The following is a 6,634-nucleotide window of genomic DNA, read 5'->3' as shown; positions in this document are numbered from 1 at the left end:
ACAAACAAACAAACAAACAAACAAACAAACAAACAAACAAACAAACAAACAAACAAACAAACAAACAAACAAACAAACAAACAAACAAACAAACAAACAAACAAACAAACAAACAAACAAACAAACAAACAAACAAACAAACAAACAAACAAACAAACAAACAAACAAACAAACAAACAAACAAACAAACAAACAAACAAACAAACAAACAAACAAACAAACAAACAAACAAACAAACAAACAAACAAACAAACAAACAAACAAACAAACAAACAAACAAACAAACAAACAAACAAACAAACAAACAAACAAACAAACAAACAAACAAACAAACAAACAAACAAACAAACAAACAAACAAACAAACAAACAAACAAACAAATAGAAAAACTTTCAATATTTATAGATTTTCCTCTGCTTAAGCAAATTATCGGAAATCAGCATATTATTTAAATTTGTAATAATCCGTCTTATTTATTCAATTTCAAATACATTGCATGAAAACGATTTTATTAAGATTTGAAATTGAAATAAAACATTTGGATTTAAATTGTTAACTTTGCAATTCCTGCTTCGGCTCTGATTGCAACTTTGTTTAATTATTTTGAATTAAAAATGAAGAAGAGTTTAATTTGAGACACTGCATTGTGGTTCTGAATGAAATCCGATTTCAGGTTTAAAAAGGTACTCATGAACTCTTATATCTCTATCTTTATAGAATTTGAATTTATTTCCATTATTTTTTTAATTTTTAATTCTAAGTCTCAGATCTTAACGTTATTTCCCAATTGTGATAATGGAAATATTCAATCTACTTTCGATCTTACTCTTCAGCTTCCGATGATCTGCAACTAATCATGAAAAGAAAGCTTTTTGACCTACCAAAAGCACATTTTTTTTCGTTACGATGCTTGGTTTTGAAAAGGCCTGCTTTTCCTTCCGAAAAAAGTGAATAGTGCTACTTTTCGAAGCTATTTTTAAACTACCATGCTTTCCTTCAGGTTGAAAAACTTAATCCTGAAGGGTATTTTGCGGTATAACTAAAAATGTGTAAATGTGCATGTAACTCGTTGCGTTGATTCAGCACTCGAGGTAACTGTCCAACTCAGCAGAGTCGTTGAATAAATGAATACGCACTCGTGCTGAAAAAATCCGCTTTTTGCAGCTTGTTGCATAAATAACTAAAATTTACTTCTAGTGCTGAAAAAATCGAGCTTTACAATACCATACTTCGTAACGAAAAACAAACAGTTTATTGCGGAGTTGCAGAAAAACATGAAATTGACTAAAGTTTTAGTGCTTACACTTACACTAACCTGCGCAATAACAAGTGCTTCTACTCCACTCTTTTCTAGAACCATCGTTTTTTTTTTTAAATAATGTCATATTCGCAGCAATAATACAAAATAGCTGAAACGGTATAATACTTTAAATTTTGCGGCTTTAAACTATGTTGAGATACATATATTCTGCGATAACGAAAAAAAAACTCTAAGCATTATTGAACGTCGGATTGGTACATTTGTTTTGAAACCTGGAGCTTTAAGAATATGAGGACGCAAAGCCTTACTAAGCGTACATATAGTTAAGTCAAACAAGCATAGACTTCAAAGTAATAAATCATCAATCATTTCCAATAGCAACGGAAGCAACGATCCCAATCTTGGTGTCTGTGACTTCGCGATACAGTTCACTGTTTCCATGCGGGGATGATTTGAACGTTTTTTTTCTCACCTTGGTTCATCGAAATGAATTCGCAATATTGTCGGGATTTATGGTCCCGTTTATGATTTTAGACGCGAACGATCTCCGGCAGCTCATAAATTTTTATTCCTTATGGCCTATAGCGAACGGACAAAAACTTGCCATCGGATGTGGCTTCCTACTAACAACGATGCTTGATCGTGAGCAATCTTTCAATTTTTTCCCTCGTCTTTTGAAGATTTTTTTTCTTGCAAATGATGGCTACCGGGTTCGATTTTGCATGCAGACGGGATGCTGTGATGCATCTTCAGAACTTGTAATGGCACAACAGTTCAAGTCATGACCGGTCGATCGACACATGGGAGCTGAACAAATTAGTGGATTTGTTGTTTAAATTTGCCAATTTAATGCTCATAAACTGCGCATACATTTTCAGGTATACCTACATATATTTTTTGATTCTTCTCGTTAAATGTTTCGATTGGTGCCAGCAAAATTATACCTAAGCGATCGATTTTGAATCAATGATCAAATTACAACCTAAGCGATCGATTTTAAATCAATGATCAAATTCCAATATACTGTTGATGTTTTAGCGATTGGTTATTTTTTTATTTTTCAGCATCTTAACACTAGACGCATCTTTGATATAGGAAATAATAAAAAGCCTTCAATCAATTTGATTTTTGCTATTAAACAATGCATCGTTATCCTTTATAGCGAAACATATCTAAATATAAACTTTATGAAGAGTTCCCATACCAAAGATACTAGGTACCTATATAATGTTTAAATAAGTTTCAAAACTAAGCTTTGGAGGTATTACCACCGTTAGAAAAAGAACATTTGGTGGGTTTTCAATACCGTGTCCTAGCCGGAATTTTCGAATCTCGGAAAATGCAAAAATATCCCAGGAATTCCCAAAGCCAATAAAAACTGCTAAATTACTAAAAATTTAAATGGTCCAAATTGGAAAATGGATCAGAATGAGCAAGGAAAATAATAGTTGTACCTTGATATAAGGCTTAAACTTAAATATTTTTGTTTCTAAAAACTGGTGAATTCATTGAATTTGATAATAAATGATTCCTCTTTTGAAAATTTAAAATACCATGTACATAGATATAGTTTGGTACCGTCACATTTCCCGATACCCGGGAACGCTTAAATGGCCGGGAAATGGACATTCTATTACGTATCGCCGTTATCTGTCAAAAAACGGGTCATTTAGTCGGACCAATATCACTCTTTTTTTTAACCACCCGTATACGTTTTAATACGCTTTTAGAAATAGTCAAAACTTCGACCGTTTTCATTTAACAGATAAATCATTTTACATATTTTGCAATAAAAAAAATCACACATTATCGCCAAATATATGGAGCTATCAAACCGGCTTGTGATTTTTACACACCATGCATATTCGAAATTTACACATTATCCGAATCAGTCTGGATAAGAAAAAAAATGTGTGATTTCCCAGCAACCTAGACTTATTGCTGGACAGTTCAGCAAATTGAAAACCGATTGCTGATTTTTCAGCAATAATAACAAGAACGCATCCGAATGCTGAAAAAACCAGCAATTAGAAAACCGATTGCTGGTTTCCAGTAAAAATTAGGATTGCTGAACGTTTCCAACAATTTTTTTTTGCTGGAAATCGAGGCAAAAATTAACTGTGTATGAATGTGACCGATATTTGAAGAATTCATTCCTGCCTCGGTGCCTTCGGGAGACTTGATCATGTCGAGCAACTGTCCGGACAAGTCGTGGGGGGTTCTGTTTCGATTAATGTTTGAGTATCATTAGTTTTCAGCTAAAGCTATACATTTTTAGATTATCCTAATTTGTCCTACTGCTATCTATATGAAGAGGTGAACAGACGCTAAGCAAATTTGTGCTTAGCAAAAAAACGGGAACCATGACAAGGTAATCTATTTGCTGAAGCTGCATTTGCATTTCTCGTTCTTCAAATTAAGATCGAGAACTCAACTCGTGGTCGCGCAGTATCGATGGTCAATCAGTGCGGCGAACTGTTTGGGAACTTACAAAACCAAACGGAGTGCAGAAAAGTATGCCTACATTCTGGCTGTCTTAAATGAATGCGCCAGAAACAGATTGCCGGATTCAAAGCCGAGCGCACGGAGAGCATCGCCAAGCGGAAATGGGAGCAATAGGACGCCAAGCCACTCCGTGTCGATTCCTTTTAATAAACGAAATGAGAAATGAATATCAGAAACCAATTAATCGCATGATGTCCCACGTTGGGCGCCAATGTAGAAGTTTTTCTGTCTTCACTCCCGGTTAGCGGTGGGGGAAGGAACACACATAACTAAAACATTCATAAAACTACGCCACAAAATAAAACCAAAACATATTTGTTGCTTACAGACTATATTTCATCCTCTTTTCTATCTTAGACCGCATATTATCTCCTTCTCTTTCTTCATCTACTCCCGCTCATCATCATTCTCTTCTTCTTCCTCCATTCTGCTTCTACACTTGTTCTTCTTCCATTCCACGTCTATTCTTCTTCTTCTTCCATTTGGCCTCTTCACTTTTCCTTTCTTTACTGCTGCTTCTTCTTCCTGCTTGCCTGCTTCTTATTTTTCTTCTTACTTTACCACTGCTTCTTCTTTTTCTTCTAGCGCTAGTACTTACTTGTTCTTTTCCTTCTTCTTTATAGCGACCAGTGTTGTCATCAGATGACCGAAGTAGGCTTGGGCACCACTGGCAGCAAGCGTAACATCTAGTTTTAGCTTCCGGGAGGAGACGGCACCAGTTCCGGACGGAACAATCTTCGGCTCCAGAAAAACACTGACTCCATGGACCATCGGCTTTCAGCTCCCAATAAAAGCCCCAATTTGGGGATCTGGGAAATGTTCGTTGAAGCCAATAGTGATCGGAAGTTATTTCTTCCGGTGTCCGCTCTCTATAAAAGGGGTCTTCAGTTTACCTTGTTTACCATCAAAAATCCAATGAGACTTCCTTGCCTTGTTCGGTCTAGTTGCCGATCTCAGATCCTTCCGCATCCCAGCCTTCCAGAGTTCTGTATGGAAGCCTTGTACAGAACTGTTGATGGAGAGTAGGGGAGATGGGGGCATAATGGCCACCTTAAGAAAAACGCTTATTTAACCGTAGAGAACAGCTGTAATATGTGAATTACATCATTGTTTCGTGTTCAGAAAGTCAAATAGTCTATTGCCTAATTGGATGAAACTTGAAAGAGTAGATAAAAACGTTTAAAAATGCATTTTAAAAATTTTTGCCGAAAGCTGAAAACCAGTCCCTGTAGAGGCATAATGAGAAACCCCCCGAGGCAGTATGAGCACCATTAATGAAGGCATAATGAGCATTTTCTGCCAGGGATTCTAGCAGCAAATTCGACTCGATGAAGTCAACTGAGTAATAGAGCTACAGCTTGACTTGTATCGTCTGACGATTTGGCCTATTGGTTAGATGTCGGAGAGGTAATCAGTAGGCTCGAGTTCGATTCCTGGTCGAGGTGATTTTTTTTTCATTTATCATTCATGATCATGATTGCACTAAACGGTGAGGCGTAGATTAATCAAACAAAGCAATAACAAAATAATCTAGGTCTGTTTGTAGCATTCAAAGAATTAACACATGCTCATACATTATGTTTCTGGTGTTTTGTTTGACGGATGATGCTTTGATGCTTTTAGCCGTATAATGTAACAATAAAAAAAATCAATCATGAATGGTATGTGCAAAAAAAATCCCCTCGAACAGGAATCGAACTCGAGTCTGCTGATTACCTCTCCGACATCTAACCAATAGGCCAAATCGACAGACGAAACGAGTCAAGCTGTAGCTCTATTATTCAGTTGACTTCATCGAGTTGAATTCGCTGCTAGATTCCCCGGCAGAAAATGCTCATTATGCCTTCATTGATAGTGCTCTGTTCGCCTCTAGTGAACAAATTAAAGTAAAAAAGCGTTTTTAAATTTATTAAAGTGAAAAATCAAAAATTTTATGATGTTGAAAATTAAGAAACAATGTGTAGATCATGTTGCAATGCATACATTTCAGATCAAGAGGATTTAAAGGTCATAAAAGCTTATTTGGTGGTGCTAAAAAATTATAATATTTTCGTCACTTGAGAACCTAGCTGGTTATTATTTAATATTTCTGTAAAGATGAAAAGGATATTTCTTTTTTTTGGTGAAAAATTAATACTATGGGTAGTACAAAACAAGTCCTTATGAAAATTTGTTTAAGAAAATACGAACTTATGTAGAAAAAAGGAGTGCTCATTATGCCCTGGGTGCCCGTTATGCCCTCATCTCCCCTATTTTTGTTTTTATTTGCCCGCTCGAGGATGTTGAATGGGGATTTACTGACCTGGTTATACGACTTTAGTTTCGTTCCTCCCGTAACGGTCTTGGAATCAGCAGCGTCTCGTTCTGTAGGGCACGGGTGTAACTCCAACGCGTTGGCGGAATCAGCAACAAACTCGCGGTAATTAAGCCGAACGCAATGGCGACTTGTCGATTCCGATTAGCTTGCCGTTTTCACGTTTGATTCACGCTAATTTTTTTTATGTTTTTTTTTTTAATAACGATGACAATAATGACATATACACGCAGAGAATATTTTAGCAACAAAAGGTTAAAATTACCTAAAATGGTACAAGCAAGGGGAGTATAAAGTATTTGAATAACCTTGGCAACAAGTTTTTCAATATAGGTACTTGATTGATGCTATTTCACTGTTAATCATTGCATTGTGTCGTTGCACTTACTTTTGGTATTTTTAAATAAATGTGGGGTGTCGAACATTATTGATTACAATCCGCAGGATATAATGAGGATACAATCCGCGAAGTCTCGAAGCCCTAACCGTTACCTCAATCAGTTTAAATTGGACGGTACTTCCAAGAGTGTTATGAGCTAAATAACACATACCCC

The sequence above is a fragment of the Uranotaenia lowii genome, chromosome 1 (assembly GCF_029784155.1).
Source record: "Uranotaenia lowii strain MFRU-FL chromosome 1, ASM2978415v1, whole genome shotgun sequence".
NCBI classification, from domain to species: domain Eukaryota; kingdom Metazoa; phylum Arthropoda; class Insecta; order Diptera; family Culicidae; genus Uranotaenia; species Uranotaenia lowii.
This window is presented reverse-complemented; position numbering follows the sequence as displayed.